Source organism: Protopterus annectens, chromosome 1.part1, assembly GCF_019279795.1.
Source record: "Protopterus annectens isolate FY-2018-M chromosome 1.part1, PAN1.0, whole genome shotgun sequence".
In the NCBI taxonomy this organism is placed as follows: Eukaryota; Metazoa; Chordata; order Ceratodontiformes; family Protopteridae; genus Protopterus; species Protopterus annectens.
The window spans coordinates 1,053,575,362-1,053,594,578 of NC_056726.1; the positions used below are offsets into that span (position 1 = coordinate 1,053,575,362).

At 33.6% G+C, this 19,217-nt stretch overlaps 1 long non-coding RNA gene across 1 annotated transcript in view; it reads left to right on the forward strand.

Annotated features, from left to right (window-relative positions):
- Positions 1-19,217, forward strand: part of LOC122808884 — a 148,939-nt gene that overhangs the window by 69,800 nt on the left and 59,922 nt on the right. The window contains exon 4 of the long non-coding RNA XR_006365838.1: positions 8,863-8,897. This is a non-coding gene — a long non-coding RNA (uncharacterized LOC122808884). The remainder of the gene's footprint in view (positions 1-8,862; positions 8,898-19,217) is intronic.

The window sequence follows — 19,217 nt, forward strand, 5'->3', positions numbered from 1 at the left end:
GTCTATTATAAGATAACCCAGCACACACACACACACACACACACACACACACACACACACACACACACACACAAAGACACCAACACAGAGAGATACACACACACACATGTGCGCGTGCACACACACACACACACACACACACACACACACACACACACACACACACACAAACTACACATATAAACATACACACACACACACACACACACACACACAAACATATGCACATGCACGCACACACACACACACACACACACACACACACACACACACACACACACAAACACACACACTCTTGCACATGGCATAACTTCTTATAGACAGCTTGGATGATTACCAGTTTACCTACGACATGTTTCTAGGGCATGGAAGGAAACTGCAGCCCCCAGAGAAAACAGACACACGCAGGGAGGATCTGTGATGTAAACCCATTGTATAGTCAGGCAAATGTACATTTATGTCATAATTGTTTGTGCAACCATTAATTCCTATTATATAGTTTTTATTATGTACTTTTACTTTCTGTTCTGTTTTTGATATGCCTCTCTGTCCACTTTGTGTGTGTGTGTGTGTGTGTGTGTGTGTGTGTGTGTGTGTGTGTGTGTGTGTGTGTGTGTGTGTGTGTGTGTCTGTGAATTATTTTACCTGGATATTACCTGCAAATGATCAGTGGTTCATAGGTTGGTACTAGGCTGTCGGCCCAAGGGCCTACATAAGCCTAGCCAACAAGGTTCCCTGGCTTATGCCACCCAAGAAAGTTATTTTCCTGTGCCACTGTCGAGCTTAGACACAGAAGTGATCCCCAGGGTGTATTTCCTATTTCCCATCCACTCATCAAGATTTTTCTTGAAGAGTGCTAATGAAGAACTTTACTTGACATAGATGGGTAGCCTGTTCCAGAGTATGGGAAGTCTCTGGGACAGGAATCTATCCCTCCAGCATGTTCTGTTTATTGTGGTGACAAGGTTTAGGTCCCTAGAGCGTGTAGCTCGGAGGGATTGGGATTTCTTTAGGTGTAGCATGTCCAATAGCTTTGGGTTTGACATAGCTTTGTATGTTAGGCAGAGATCACCTCGGAGTAGGCGATATGCTACAGAGTAAAGCTGAAGTTTTTTGAGATGGTCAGTGTAGGGCATTTGTTTGAGGCCAGTAATCCTCTTTGTGAGGTACTTTACTGGTGAACAGTGAACTGCCCTGGCAAACAAATGTACAATAAAATAAAATAAAATGACATTGGGTCTTATCAGAGAAGGAATAAACAAATAGTTTATCTATCAATGATGACAAGCCCTTCAACATAATCCATGTAACTAACCATTGTTGTGGTGTCAACAAGAGCATAAACATAAGATGCCCTTTAGAGAGTGCAACTACCCCTTTGCAGCATAAAAGGAAGTGTATGGGGACAGTGAAGAGGATGTTGAACAGAAGGGGAAGATTATCACAGACCACTGATATAATAGTGTCACATCTCCTACTCACCAGTACTTCATGTGCAGAACTACATCAGGGAAATTACTGAGGTCATGCTATCTTATCCAGCAGCTACACTAGACAGTGTCCCTCTGCAACCTATCAAAAGCAGGATGTGTAAAATTACTTGTTTACATACCTCTCAACCCTTTAGCACAAGAAATCCAGACAGAGCCAAAAATAAAGGTCTAAAAATAGGAACAGATTTTTCATATTGTGCTTAAAAACTTAGAAAGTTGTTAGAATAACAGTCTGTGCATTATAATGTATTTTCTTTTTTTCTTTCTTTCTTTCTTTCTTTTTTTTTTTTTTTTTTGAAAATGTTTTTATTAAATTTTAAGCAAAGGAAAAAATTGCTAACATTTAATAATCCAAAGGAAATATTTCACATACTCAAAATCAAATAAAAAAATAATTTCTAACACTTGATAAACAATTATTTACAATTGTGTCTACTAAATACAAAAAGTACATGTTAAGATTTCAATAGATAAAAATTATCCTGAGAATATTAGTCATTGTTCATTTATTAGTTCTTTTAGACATTTCCAAGAATTATATGATGAAGTGATTCTGGTATATCTTGTTTTAATTGTAATAAGTTCCAGATGGCAAACTTCAGTAGTGATGTTGGAAAATTAACTGAAGGGGAGAGTAGAATCATTCCTCCAATTTCTCATTCTAACTTTTCTTGCATTTGCTAGAATAATCCATAACAAAGAATATTTTAAACTTTTAACACAATCAGGTACTGGAGTATTAAGTAAAACTAATGATTTAATTAAGGAAAATTAATCAGTAAAAGAGCTTGCAAGAATAAATTCATCTGATTCCAAAATGGTTTATGTGTAGGGCAATACAAAACATATGTCACTATTCTGATTTAAGGTCTAATTTACATCTCCGACGAATTGTATTGTTTTAGATATTAATTCAATTCTCTGTGGAGTAGTGAAAAATCTATATAAGAAATTCCATGTAAATATTATCCATTTAAGCGAACAAGTAGTTTGTTATGATGATGATAAAATTGCATTTTTTTATCCTCACCATTAGGATCTTTCTTATTCATCAGTTTAAAGTCATTCAAATTGCTGTCTTTATTATATTCCAAATCTTTTTAATCACTTTATATAATTTAGAAAGCAGACCTTTTCCAGATACTTTGTATCAAAAACCATAAAAGATCAATTAGCCTAGGAACAGAATATTTTATTGTTTGCATAATTTTAATTCTGTATTCAATGGTTGTCTCTAGTTTTTGACATGCAACCACATATCTTTATCCAAATCAAAATTATTAATTATATATTGAACAGAATATAATTTTTCTTTATTCATTAACTGATATGTATATATCAAATTAATGTCTTTAAAAGTGTTCATAGCAGATACTTTTAAAGTAGAAATGTTATTTTGAGTTTACGCTATTGAAAAATAAGAAATATCCATGCTTTGTACATTGCATTCTTAGAAATAAAATTTCTCAAAATATTCCCTAAAATAGAAAAATAAGAAGAATGTATTGTCTTCTTAAAATTATTTAAGAGACATTCTTTCAACAACCAAAGTAACAAATTATTTAAAATTAAATAATTATTTGAATAATCAGAACAATTAGATTGTGCACAAGACTACCTTGATTTCTTTCCATTTAGCAGAATAATTATTATTTGACCGAAGTACAATTGTCTTCATAATAAAAGATCAAGAGTACAATTCCAGCTCTGGTAAACCAATACCATCTAAAGACCAATCTCTAGTGTGATGAATTAAAGTTATAATGGGTTTATTAGGATACCTTAAGAATTTTAATATTAAAGAATTATAGTTTTTTATACAACTTTTAGGAAAAGGTAAAGATAATGTATGTAAAAATATATAAGATTTTAGGTAAGATAATCATTTTTATTATGGAAAGTTTCTCATCCATTGTAAAAAATATTCCATTTATTTATACATTTTTCTACAGAAATTAAACTATTATTATAATTAATGGTTATTATTTTATTGATATTATCAGTTATTGTAATGCTTAAGTAATTTATTTTATTTTATTGTACTATATATTTATAAGATCTGTTTTCTATATTCATTTTGTTTAAGTTTATCGGGAAAATGTTGGTTTTATTTTCATTAAAACTAATTCCATATTTTAATAATTTATTTTATTTTATTGTACTATATATTTATAAGATCTGTTTTCTATATTCATTTTGTTTAAGTTTATCGGGAAAATGTTGGTTTTATTTTCATTAAAACTAATTCCATATTTCTCTTGAAAAATTTCCATTGATTTGAAAACTGTTCTTGTCTATCTGAACACCTTTTATGTCTGTTGATGACCTTTTAAAATTGGCAAATGGTTATGCAACTAAAGTAAAAAGTTCCTTTAGAAATGTTAATTGATTATGAAGTGGATGAGTATTTTTATATAAGCTAGAGAATTAAAATAAAGATGATTAATAGGATGAACAAAATTATGTGAAGAATTATTTTCTTCTAGAGCCAATGAAAGACAATTCCAGTTGACTGAATCGGAAGCATTATTAATATCTAACCTTACTAAAGTTAATTTCTTAGTTGTTCTATTTGCATAATCTATTATAGTTAGAATACGCTTGATATTATCACAATAATTATTTCTATTTAAAATAAAGCCAGATTGTCATTAATCAATGTTGAAAGAAACTGTTTTAATCTATTAGCATAAATAATCATGAACAATTTATAGTCTATGTTCGTTAAGGAAATAGGTCTATAAGATGAGCATTTAACCGGGTCTTTATCTGGTTTTAGTACTGGAGATATAAGAGTATATTTCTAGGAGGGAGGTATATTTATCTGATCTTTAACTAATTTAAAAACTTTAAATAACATGGCTAAGGCTTCTTTTGGCATTAGTTTATAAAGTTCAAGAACAATGCTATCATTACCACGTGCTTTATTGAGTTTTAATATATTAATTTGGGGTTTTACTTCAGAAAATGAAATAACTCTATCAATATTTCTCATTTGTTCTTCTGTTCGTTTCTTTTTGGCATCATTTCTGATATTTTTAATTTGCTCTTTCGAGTCCATTTTTAGATTATTACAATTTATTGCATTAAAATGATTTATAAATTATTTCAAAATATCTTAATTTCAGTAACCATCCTTTTTTGAAGAATATATTTGTTTAATATGCCTGGATTTATGAAATAATTTTGAACTGGTTGCTAACTTATGCATATATTAAGGATTAATAAAGTAATTGCTTATTTTAAACTTTTCCAAATTAATCAGTCTTATGAGTCAAAATCTCTAAATATTTACTATTTAGATTATTTATTTATTCTACTGTATTTGTATTTGTTTTTTGGCCATCTAGTTTTAACCTATCTGTTTTATCTTGTAGCACTTGTAGATCCTTGTAGCATTGTTTCCTCTTTACAACATACAAGTTTATAATTCTACCATATAGAAATGCTTTTAAAGCATCCCATAAATATGTTTCATGGTTGGGTGAAGGGGACAATTGCCCCAGGTACAAAGTGTTAGAGGGTATGATCAGCCCATCCCAATTTCTCTTTAGTGCATACCAACTTTTAAAAGCCAGTATTCCAGTATTTCATTTGCAGTCAAACCTCTGTGCTATAGTACTCCCTGTGTGGTCTAAACTATACTTTGCTACAGTTTAAAAGAAAAAAAAAAGATTTGCTTCTTTCTTTTTTTTTTTTTTTTTTTTATTAAAACTTGAACTCTGTAGCACTCTCTGTGTGCTCTAATAAACTGTAGGAACTGCTTGCAAGATTTGTAGCAAGCAGTTTGTTACAGCGGAAAAGAAAAATAAAGACTTTCTTTTTTTTTCTTAAACCTTTGCACTTTAGCACTCCATGCATGTTATAAACTATAGCAACTACTTGCTACATTTGTAGAAAGCAGTTTGCTACAGTCTAAAATAAAAAGAAAGATTTGTTTCTTTTTTTTCAGCTGAGGAAGGAGAGATGTGGATAGAGCACAGAAACATGATCTGATTGGCTCCTGTATTTCAAGTTTCCCAGGTACCTGATTGTGAACTAGTTTCAGTTGACACTCATCAATTGAGAAGGGGTGGGCATACCTATTAACTGTCCAGATTTTTACAGAATGTCCAGATTTTTGCTTCAGACTTTTGTTCCTTTCCTCATAAAATGTATCCTTTCTTGACAAATCACTAAGGATTGATGTCACTTAATAATGACAGACATTTTGAGTTTCAGATTTCATATCATTCAGAAAATGTATGCTAATATAAATCTTGTTATTGTAGTAACATTCTAAGTTTATACAATCAATACTTGCATTATCTTGGGGATTTTCTATTTTACCAAACAAGTGTGATCTCAGAGTTGGTATACTCAAGTAAGAAGGAAGTGTGAAGTGTGTAATAGATCAGTATGTGTGTTATTCAGTTGGCTTTTCCCCTGTAAAAATTGTCTTTTGGTGGTTTTGTAATCTTGATTGTACATCACAGTAAAGTGGTTTCAGCACACTGTGACTGATGTCCTGTGACTTTGTGACAGTTGCATCAGAGTTTCATTAAGGAACTGGTACTGGTTCTTATATTATTTGATTGTCTCTATAGAATTAGCTTCATTGACTGTTTATGCAGTTTATTAATAATGACCTTCAAGGTAACATCTCAAAAAAGTAACTCCATACCATTTGGCACATGATAGAAATTGTGTATTTATTTTTCCATATAACTTACTGAGCTATGCGGCAATAGTATCGTTTAAGTAAACTCCTACAAATATCTATGCATTTCCCTTAGAACCCTCACGTAACTTTCATCAGTATGTTTTATTTACTGTTAGTAAAGTATCACATAATTAAATGAAGCCTATAAAATCACTAGAATAAATTCACGAGATGGATGATCCTTAATAGCTTAGAATGTTCTTATAAAAATACTAGAATACAATCTTCCAACAGTAGCTTTAGGGAACTCACAGAACATACTAATCCTGCATAAAACCTTTCCAAAACATATGCTGATTTGTCATTGTTTACCCACTAACTGTTTTAGTTCAAGCAGCAGTCTTCCTTTCATAGAAAGGGATCCTCCTTTTCCTGCATTTTCATCTACAAACTACTTTACTGCTTTATTGTTATTAAGCTCAAGCTATTGTCCTTGTCATATTCCCATCAAGCAGCCATAGCTGGGTCTACTTTAAGCTCTCTAAAGCAGTAAAACCCCAATCCGAATCACTCGACATGGAAAGAGCATACCACAAATACATCGAATGAATGAAACCACGAAAGGGGAAATATTGAAATCGCATAGTTGGCCCATCTGCGGTATAGCTCTGTAAGGTAAGTGTGTGATAGTTACGGACCTTAGGGTTAGGGAGGGGTTAGGGTAAGTGCTTAGATACGTAGTGTATGTAAGGTTTTGTGTAGGTAATGTATGTAAGGTTTAGTGTAGGGTTTTGTTAAGTGTATGTGTGTGGAATATTTAGTTTGTTTGGGTATAGCTCCATAGGGGAAGTGTGCGGTAGTTACGGACCTTAGGGTATGGGAGGGGTTAAGGATAGTGCATAGACAGTTGTGTATGTAAGGCTAGTGTAGGGTTAGCAGTAGGATTTTGGTGCTTTAATTTAGGGTTAAAAGTAAAGATTTGGTTAGTGTATGTATGTGTTTTTTTTATTGTGTTTGGGTAGGTAGTGTGTTGCAGGTGGTGGGTTGGCCAACTATGATGGTTCGAGGTTTACATTTTCGCTCTTTAGTACATTAGACATATCTGCAGTTCGCTCTTTGTGTGGCGCGATTCAGATATGTTTTTTCGTGTTTCGAGGGTATAAAGTAGACCTGCCAAAGCCTCTATCACCACCCCCTTTTGGTCTATTTACCAATGAAACAAAGTTCCTTACATGCGCCTCTGATATATGGACTTCAGTTCTCTCTAATATAAGATTCAGCTCCTGTATACCAATGTCTGTCCTCCCTTCTACATTACTTCATAGATACTACCAAAGACAGATGTTTTGGTAAGTAAGCCCACTTGCTAGTTCAGCTCTTTGCAATAGTTATCCTGCTTACTACTACTTGCCTGTACTTTGCCTCTTCCTGTACCCATGTAGCTATACAGTTTCTCTCTTAGATAATCCATGCTTTCTAAAGCTGGCATAAACATCATTACCAATGTTAGCAGTTACTCCTGATTATAGTCTGTATTATTTATTATTTTGATTGCTTCCCATTGCATTACTGTTATGTACAAAATGTCCTAGAACTTTTAAAATATTTTGAACTATAAATTGCCTGTTATTAGTTAGTGTGTATTTGTAGATACATTCTTATTATATAATAATTTCTGTATGCAGTTCCATACTTTTTAAATTATATAAACAGATTTTGAATATCTTCTTAACTAAGCATACAAATTCATCTGAATTGTATTATTTTTTGTTTCAAACTACTGGATTTCTTTTACGTATTAATTTACTAAAATAATGTAATTTGTAATATATTAATTGAATAAAATGATTTAATTAATACTTTAACAAATGAAAGTGGATCATTTTAATAATTACTGTATTATTTTGTCAAGACATTTCTCTTTTTACTGCCTTTGTCTCCGAGCATGGCTAAAAGGGATCTTTGGATTGGTTCACTAACACAATTAGCATATGTAGAACTAAATAAATTTAAACTATTTTGTAAGAAAAGAATGCAACTGAAAATGAAACATCTGAAAAACAGGTCAATGTCTAAGCAATGAAAGAAACTGTAATGCATACAAGTTCAAAATAATTAATTTCATAAATAAATGCATAAAACTCAAATGAAGGTTTACAATAATGAGTGAAACCATGTTGGTAGATCAACTGAACATTATCAATTTAACTTGCTGTTTCAGTTGTCTATAATATAGACAAAACATGTCAATGTACAACTTTGAAAATATTGTAGACTGTAATGTACACATGGGGCAAACAGTAGAATTGTATGAGGAAATAGTCTCTGTGCAGATAGTTTAGACAGAATATATGCAATCATTGGCGATATGGTTTTGAGCAATATATTTGGAACAGGAGTTATGCATGTGCAAAGGCAGTTGAGATATTTGAAGATGTCTTTATACATCTACAATAGCAGGACTGTTGGACATATAGATACTTCTGTTTAGTTATAGTGTTTAGTAAGATCACAAAAATTCAGGAATGCATTGGCATTAAGAAGAACATACAATACGTAAAGGAATGAAATCTACTCTTATTTCCATGTTTATTTATGTACCTAGCATGTTTCTTAAAATGTATATTACTATATGTTCTATATTATTTTAATGGCTGTAAACATAGCTGATATCAAGTTTTCCTTAAAAGAAACTTGTTTTCTTAGAAATATTACATTTTCTTTTAGATGCGACTGTGAATGATGACATACCTGACATAAAGGTAAGTCAAATATAAACACTCCCTGGGAGTCATTAATGCCTACACTTAGTATCCATTAACAGCGTTTTGAGTGAACAGACAAAACAAGTATAACTCGCAAACTCTTCCTCCTAATTTTGGATTTCCTATTGATTTTCTTGCACCCTTAAATATCGAGGGGGGTTGATAAATGTTACCGTAGACTACATGTACATTTAGTGTAATCTCTCTGATTGACTAAAAAGCACAAAAATGTGGTAGGGATTTTCTTGAATATAACACGTACAAAGTGTATGCTTAGTACAGGTGTTATTTAATCTGGCTGTAATTTTAAATGCAGTGATGAATCGACCTTTTACATTCTTGAGAATCCAATTTCTCTTCTGCTTCTATTTATCTGTCAGTCTATGTATGACTATTATATATGCTGCTGATATTGGCATTAGACATATCAGTGCATCTGACTCACTATATATGTATGCACATTCCTGATAACACTTGTATACAGTATATATTAATAATAATCTTGCTATTTGTACAATGACATGCATTTTATTATTGAAAGGTATATTACTCATCTTTGTCTATGTTTACTAGTCCATATTTGCATATTATCAGTCTCTCAAAGACTCTTTTTTTTTCCCACTGTTTCTGGTACCACACCTGTAAATTTGCTATTTCTGTTTGTCTGCATAAACATATCCACAGTTAAATACACCCTGACTGCCAGGTTTAATTGGGAGACACTAATGATTGATGCTAAGTGTCATCATTAATTAATGTGGAATTAATGAGATCTATGAGGTTGCATTATTGCATTGATTTCCCCACAAGATCTTAGAGCTATTTATATATACTGTATAGCATGGATTTCCTCTTACCAAAGATCATAGAGCTATAGCAGGGATGTCTCCTTACCCAGTATCTTGCAGTTAGTTTATGCGCAGAATAATATGGATTCCCTTTACTGATAATAATGTATATGGGCATATATGTACTGTATATACGTATATGTATATGTATGTGTGTATATATATATATATATATATATATATATATATATATATATATATATATATACACACACACACACACACACACACACACACACAGATAATGAGATAGATATGTAGTTACACACATAAACACACACACACACACACACACACACACACACACACACACACACACACACATACACATATCTATATATATATATTTATCGACAAACAGAAGGTCGAACCCAGTTAAGTGAAAGTGCACTACATCAAAAATGCACTTTCACGAAAGCCGATTCACCGAATCGGAAAATAAAAATACTGTAAACATTGTTTTGCAAGGGGGCAAACTAGCTCCGAGATTGCACTACAGTGGGGAAAAGGATATATTTCCTTATCCCCACTGTAACTTTCTTCAATGGATATATTTCCTTATCCCCACTGTAACATGCTTCAGTGAATCGGCTTTTGTGAAAGTGCACTTTCGATGTAGAGCACATTCGTTTAAGTGGGTTCAACATTCTGTTTCTTGATAAAGTGTGTTTTCCACATACAGAAGTAGACCTATATATATATATATATATATATATATACATATATATATATATATATATATATATATATATATATATATACATATATATATATATGTACATATATATATATATATATATATATATATATATATATGTACATATACAGTATAGCAAGGATTTCCCTTATCCATGATAATAAATATCAATTTATATAGATGGATAGATAGATATCACACAGTATAGCATAGATTTCTCCTTACTCAAGATATTGAAGCTTGTGCTCTTTAATTATAGCATGGATTTCATCTTTTTCAAGATCCTAGAGCTAATATATTTACAGCATAACATAGATGAACCCCTAACCTAAACCCTGGAGAGAGTTTATACAATGTAAAAGATGCATATCCACTTATCCAGGATCTTGGTGATAGTATTTATTTATTTATTTTACAATTGTTGACCAGGTTTCTCCAGTTGAGCTGATAGCCCTTTTTCAGTGGAGGCCCGGGGAGAAATGCTCCACAAAAATTACAATAAAATTGCCCATGAACATAGTATTATAAACAAAACATCATCAAGTTGGTACAGTAAAGGCATAAAAATTAAATAGAGAGTTTAAGTTGATCCTTAACTTAAGATATGTGCAGAAACAGTATGCAAAGTTTGTAAGTAGAGTCAATGTAGGTACATCTGGTGAAGATCATACATGTACTATAATAGCAGAAATATTTTTTAAGGATTGAACAACATGTCTATATATATATATATATATATATATATATATATATATATATATATATGCAGCACACCAGTGATTTCCCCTTATCAAAGATCTTGGAGCGAGGTTTAGGCTAACTGCCCTTGTGAGCCATATTAAGCCTAGCAAATTATCCCTTGTGAGACTCAAAACCTGCACTTTGTGTAATATATATATATATGGATCTACCTGAAAACACCAAACACTGACAACGAGATAACATCAGAAGATCGACAACAGAGATGACCGACGATTGAAAATCCCGATGCTGAGAACACCAACATGTTAAGGTAAGTGTGTGATAGTGACGGACGTTAGGGTAAGGGTGTGGCTAAGGTAAGTGTGCAACAGTGACAGACTTTAGGGCTAGGGGCGGGTTAAGTGAGTTAGGGTTAGGGCGCGGGTTAGGTGTGTGTGCGATAGTGACAGACCTTAGGGTTAGGGTTTGGGTTAAGGTTAGTGCATAGATAGTTGTGTATGTAAGGTTTAGTGTAGGTTTGTAAGGTTTTTGGTGTGCTTGTGTTGTGTGTGGGTTTTACAGAAAAGGTATTTGCTTTGTTTTGCTGATTGTTGGGATTGTGGTTTGTTGGGCATGTGAAGTTTCGTGTTTTTGAAATTTCAGTTTTGTGGTGTCGGTTATCTCGTCTGTGTTTTTGCGTGTCAGTGTTTTCAGATAGACCCATATATATATATTTTTATATATATATATATATATATATATATATATATATATATATATATATATATATATATATATATATATATATATATATATATATATGTATATATATATATATATATATATATATATATATGTGTGTGTGTGTGTGTGTGTGTGTATAGCTATATCTATATCTAATATGTAAATATATATATATATATATATATATATATATATATATATATATATCTACAAATGGCACAGTGGTGCACCAGTTGCATTGTCGCATCACAGCAAGAGGTTCTCTGGTTCAATTCTTAGCTTGGGTGCCTTCTGTGCAGAGGGTGCATGTCCTCCATGTGAGTTTCCTTCAGATGCTCTGGTTTCACCCAGATTAGAAATACATTTGTCTGTAGTGTTTCTCCCCAAGTCGCCACTGAAAATTAGCTTCATTCCAAATTTGACTTTTCCAGTAAACAAATGTTAAAAAAATAAATAAATAAACATATATATATATATATATATATATATATATATATATATATATATATATATGTGTGTGTGTGTGTGTGTGTGTGTGTGTGTGTGTGTGTGTATGTATGTATGTAGCTAGATACCTATATGTTACAGTAGAAATGTCCTTTTACCCAAGATCATGGAGTTGCTATACATATATTTTAGCAGTATATCTACAGTATAACAGGAATTTCACCATACCCAAGTTCTTGGAGCTGGTGTATGTAAAACATATCAAAGATGTCCCCTTATCCAATATTTAGTAACTAGCATAAGATAGAGTATAGCATGCACTTCCCTTGCCAAGACCTTGGACCTAGTATATATACAGTACAATAGGGATATCTTCTTACCCAATATCTTGGAACTAGTATATATACTCTTGAGCTGGAATGCCCCTTTATTCAGGTACCTGAGGCTAATATATATATATATATATATATATATATATATATATATATATATATATATATGTATATATATATATATACACACATAAAATTCCACAGAAACGAGCACAAGAAGAACCAATACCAGCTAAAAGCCTGAACGCAGGTTTATTGGATAACAACAGACAGCGTTTTCGCTACAAAAGAAAGTATCATATATACATATATATTTATTTATTCATATTTTGTATACATACACATTTCATATTTTATGTATTTATGTGATTTTTGGTTGCACATGGTTTTAGATACATATTTAGATTTCTGTCAACGAAGTTTGCATTGAACAAAATATTGAGCATGTTAAATGTGTAAAAACAGGCTCTACATCAGCGTGTTTATGCACATTTAAATGTGTTTTTAATTATTCTGTGATGTAGATACAAGCATCTATTTATTATGTTTATAATGTTTGATTATATAAGATATTTTTATTTGATTTGATAGGTATTTGTTTTATCTAATAGTGCACTTTGAATGTATACTTTAGGTTGACGCTCCTGCCCAAACGGATGTGATGTAATTACTAAATCTGTGGTGCGGAGCTATAAGGATGCTGCTTTTACGTGTTTTGTAAACCTCTGAAGAAGCTACTTTCTTTTGTAGCGAAAACGCTGTCTGTTGTTATCCAATAAACCTGCGTTCAGGCTTTTAGCTGGTATTGGTTCTTCTTGTGCTCATTTCTGTGGAATTTTAACTGGTGCTTCTTTTCGTTCACTTCAGGGGTTTGTTTGTCGTGCTCATGGAGAGCCCTACCAGCCCTAATATATTTGGTTCATCTAAACCAGACACTACGGATGTGTCTAACTTGTTGTCAGCCTTAACAGCTAAAATAGAAGCGTTGAATGACCGCTTCTTGTCTTTAGAGAAGGCGTGTGCTTTACGGCCGTCTACGCAAGTGGATGCTTCAGCTGTTCGGATAGCTGTTAGCGGTCAGTCTACGGAGGCAAACGTTTCAATTACAGCAGCTCAACCTGTTAAAACCGCTGTCCCTTGGCCTAATTCATCAAGAACTGAAAATGGAATCGAGAATGTTAATACATCTAATGAGGAGAGTGTGAGGAATACGGCACTTATTGGCGTGGCTTCAATATCAGACTGGATACACAATACAGGTGACTTTATGCATTTTGTGAAACCTTTTGCTGATAGCACGTCGGTGCGTAGCAATGCTGCTGCTTCTAACTGTTTGATGACTGTTTCTGATAAACTGAAACTTTTGGATGCCAAAATGTTTAAACTGAGGAAACTGCAGCTTGAAGTTGCATACTTCAAGCAAAGTTTAAACGAGGGGATTGTCCCCAAAGGTCTCCGGAATACATTTGTTCCATCTAATCTGGTTAACAGTGTTAATTTTCTTCCAGATTTAAAACTCTTCTTTCAAACATAAGGTTTACACTTGTTAGAATTGTTGATTAAACATTACACTATTAGTATTGATGAATTAATCAAAGAGGTCTGTCTTTTGGATGAGGAAATTAAGGTTGACGGTGCTTTTTTGCAATTTAAGTTTGACCATGCACGTATCTTTTCTAGTATTGACACTTACATGGTCAAGCTTAAAACGAATAAATCTAAAAAACTGTATAGAGATAGATTGGCCTATTCAAATGATAAAGCCTTTCCTAATTTATGCAACACGACACAGGTGCCTAGGAGTAATGTAGATTCAGAAGTAATTGAAGATGGAAATAATGTGAATAATAGGAGTCACAATACAAATGATGGTAAAAATCCACTTTTGAGGAGAAGTAATAGAAATAGGAATAGACATGATCAGAATAGTGGTTATGTGGAAACTTCTACTCCCACTTTGGCTGCTACCCCTGACAATGATTTTAATTCAGACCAAACTTTTTTAGGGAAGCCGACCAATCAAAGACAGAGGAGGAAGAATGTGAATTGGAATTAGATCCCCTGAGTATAGGTTTATCTAGTAAACGTTCACCTGACATTATTTCAAATAAAAGGGGTGATTTTACCATATATAACTTCTCTTCGCTTACTTTGGAGCCTGAGCTGGTGGAACTTTTAGCGTTAGGTAACACTTTTGTGCCTACAGTAAAGTGTGACGTTGCTAAAGTCTTGTTGGATTTGAAATGTTATGTGAGGAGGCTTAATTTGAAATTAATGTTCAATGAATCACCTGCACCATCCTTGTTTAAACTGAAGCTACCAAGTGTGTTTAATCCGCCACTACATGTGGCATTAAAGATGTTTGAGAATGCATGTGAACTTGATATCAGACATGCTGTCAAAACCACTAAGGTCAAGTCCAACCAGTTTAATATTTCCAAAGATCAAATTGTTGCCCTTAATAAGCTTTGGGCATCTACTGTCAGGATCATTAAGCCAGATAAGGGTGGTGGTTTGACTATTTTTGAACAAACAGAGTATGTTGAGAGAATGTGTAGTGTGTTAAACACTCCTGCTTATGAGTTATCATCGATTAATGAAATGAATTGTAGTTCTAATAGAATAAGAGGTTATTTCAAGGACCTGTTTATATCAGGAAGAATAGACAAAGACACTTTGGATTATATTGATATTTTGTATCCAAAAACACCTGTGATGTTTGGTATTCCCAAGGTTCATAAAAACCTTGGGGATCCGCCTATGAGAGCTTTAATTGATGGTGGATCTTCCACCACATATCCTTGTTCCAAATATGTTGACCTGTTGCTTGCTAAGTACGTGGAAAGCATATCGAGTATATGCAAAGACTCTTGGTCCTTCCTATCCGACATGAATGCTATGATAGTTGATGAACATACTAACTTTTTAACCATCGATGTGGTGGATTTATACACATAAATCCCACATCTAGAAGCCTTAGAATGGATTGAACTTCTGCTGCTTGATATAGGTGCCACTAAAAGCGACATAGATAACGTCACTGAACTATTGGACATTATACTGTCTTCTAATTTTTTCTCTTTTGAAGGAGACATTTACTTACAGAAAAAAGGGGTAGCCATGGGCTCCCCGTGTGGCACAGCGGTAGCCAACCTATTCATGGCATATTGGGAAAGACATTATGTCTTTAACAATCTGGCATGGAAGGACAAGATTGTTTCTTACACACGTTTCTTAGATGACGCGTTTATCCTTTTCAAAGGAGATGCCTCAATGGCTCACTTGTTTGTAGAGTTTCTAAATTCAACTACATCTTTCTTGAAATTCACGTACCATTTTGACACCAAGCAAATAAACTATTTGGATGTCAAACTCTGTAGGGATGTCACTAATGGTTATTTGAAATCTACCATTTTCAGAAAAGACACTTATGTTAATTCCTACCTCCACTATAGCAGTTCGCACCCTTTCAAACAGAAAAAGGCAATTGTAAAAGGGCAGCTGGTGAGAGCGCTGAGAATGTGTAGTGATGTAAATGACTTTATTCTTGAAAGCAAATTCCTAAGGGACCTTTTTTTGAATCGTGACTACCCACACCAGTTAATTGATGACCTGATTGTGGAGGTTACCACAAAGAGGAATAATGGGTTTTATAAACCACTCCTTTTTGGATCACCACAAGTTGATAACTATAATGTTGAGAATGCTGTTTTGTCTACAACTTCTCCACTTATAGAAAGTCCCCTTTTATCAGGAACTTTAGATAGTAAAAACCCGCCTTGCAAATTCATTATGACATTTGGTCTGAATTGTAAAGCAATTTTGGAGATTTTAAACAAAAACTGGTTTTACTTATCTTCATATGCTTCTGTGGTTAATAAACTGGGTGATAAACCTTACACAGTGTTTAGGAGAGCTAAAAACATGAAGGAACTTTTGCAAACCTACTCTTTGGGGTTAGTGAGTATGAGACCTAAGGGTTCTTTTATGTGTGGTGCATGCAATTATTGCTTACACATAAAAACAGGGAGTACATTTAGTGTATTGGGCAATAAATATCACATCAATCACAGAATTAACTGTGATACTACGTCTATCATTTACATTGCTTTTTGCACTTGTTGCCCTGGATTTTATGTTGGCAAGACAGATAGAAAGTTCAAACAACGTATTTACCAACATAATTACGCAATTAAAAATGCAAAATGTGAAAATGCACTTGCTAAGCATGTAATCAACTTTCCGGGGCACTCTTTTCAATTCATGGGGGTTGAACATTTACCTACACCTGCAAGAGGGGGGCCGACGTCCATCATACTAGAGACCAGGGAATTATTATGGCAACTAAAATTAGATGCCTTTAACTTCCTAGGCTTAAATGAAAGCTGCAACATAGCACCATATTTGAAATTAAAATCCTACATGAGATAGGTTGGCAGCTAGAATAAGGTTTAACCCTATGTGTTGTCCTTATATAACATCTATGTTAGTGATTTATCTGCTAATTAGGAAGCATTTTAAAAGTAGTGTCTAAATGGTAGAGAATTCATTCTATGAATGTCTGAATAGTTAGAGGTTGTTATTTTGCTTTTGTCATTTGTGAAATTAGGATTTTTTACTGTCTTTAAGAGTTGGGAATAAATGGCTGATTAGGTTAATGCATCAAAGTGTTTAATAAAAATAAAATATAAATAAAAATAAATAGAAAAATAGATAGCTGAATGATGTACATGTGTGTACATTTAAACTAAGTACTTTATAGTGTTAGTATCATATATACATATATATTTTTTTATTCATATTTTGTATACATACACATTTCATATTTTATGTATTTATGTGATTTTTGGTTGTACATGGTTTTAGATACATATTTAGATTTCTGTCAATGAAGTTTGCATTGAACAAAATATTGAGCATGTTAAATGTGTAATAACAGGCTCTACATCAGCGTGTTTATGCACATTTAAATGTGTTTTTAATTATTCTGTGATGTAGATACAAGCATCTATTTATTATGTTTATAATGTTTGATTATATAAGATATTTTTATTTGATTTGATAGGTATTTGTTTTATCTAATAGTGCACTTTGAATGTATACTTTAGGTTGACGCTCCTGCCCAAACAGATGTGATGTAATTACTAAATCTGTGGTGCGGAGCTATAAGGATGCTGCTTTTACGTGTTTTGTAAACCTCTGAAGAAGCTACTTTCTTTTGTAGTGAAAACGCTGTCTGTTGTTATCCAATAAACCTGCATTCAGGCTTTTAGCTGGTATTGGTTCTTCTTGTGCTCGTTTCTGTATATATATACACATAGTCATCAAAAGAAAGGAGTGCAGAAAAAGGTGGGAGACAGAAAAGAGGGAGATGGCTAAGAATGAATACTTGTTGACTAAAAGAGGCTAAGAGAGCAGTTGCCTTAGCAACATACAAGGCATCAGAGGCACTTTACTAGCTTTGGGAAAGTAACTCAGTGGATGGCACAAAGAAACTATCTCGGGTTGCAAGGCACAAACAGGAAGATAAAGAAGACAGCCATTAGTCATCCTTCGCAAGGGATGCCTGCAGCAACCTACTCAACAGTCCACAAGGCATCAAGGGCAGGTGGATGGAGTACTTACAGCAGCTTCTGAATGAAGAAAACCCAACAGAAGCTTTACTGCCCCAGACACAGCCTGCAATGAAAGAAGAAGAAGAGCCTGTATTAGTAGAATTAAAAACAATATTAAGGAAAATAAAACTGAGAAAATCAACACGCTTAGATGAGGTCACAGCAGATATAGGTTCATAGGTTCATAGGTAGGTACTAGGCTATCTGCCCGAGGGCATTTATGAGCCTAGCCAGAGTGTATCAGCTTTTGCCGCCCCATTGATTAATTAACTGAGCCTCTGTCAAGAAGACCCAATGAAGTGATCCCAGGCTTGTATTTTCTGTTATCCATCCACTCATTAATGTTTCTCTTGGAGAGTGTTAGTGAGGGGCTCTGCCTAATGTAGTTAGGAATTTTGTTCCAAAGCATGGGGAGTCTCTGTGACAGGAATCTATCCCTCCAGCATGTTCTATTTATTGATGTGGTGAGGTTTAGCTCACTAGAGCAAGTGGCTCACAGTGACTTGGATTTCTTTAGGTGGAGCATGTTCATCAATTCTGAGTTGGACATGGCTTTGTAAGTCAGGCAGAGATCACCTCTGAGTAAGTGATATGCACTGAGCACAGCTGGAGTTTTTCCAGTCGGGCTGCATAGGACATATGTTTGAGACCAGTAATCCTCTTGGTGAGGTACTTCTGTGATCTTTCCAGCTGTTGGAAGTGTCTTGTGAGGTACATCCCAAATGGGGCATTGTACTCTATGATGGGTCTGATGAGTGATGAGTAGAGGTGCACTATAACCTCTTTATTTCTAGATGCGAACCCTTTAGTAATTAGATGGGCTACATAGAAGGATTTCCTAACTACTTTGGCAATATGATTGTCAAAGGAGAGATTACTATCTACCTGGGTCCCCAGATCTACTTATTACCTCTTCTGTATTAAGGGGGCTGCCACCTATGTGGTAATTTATG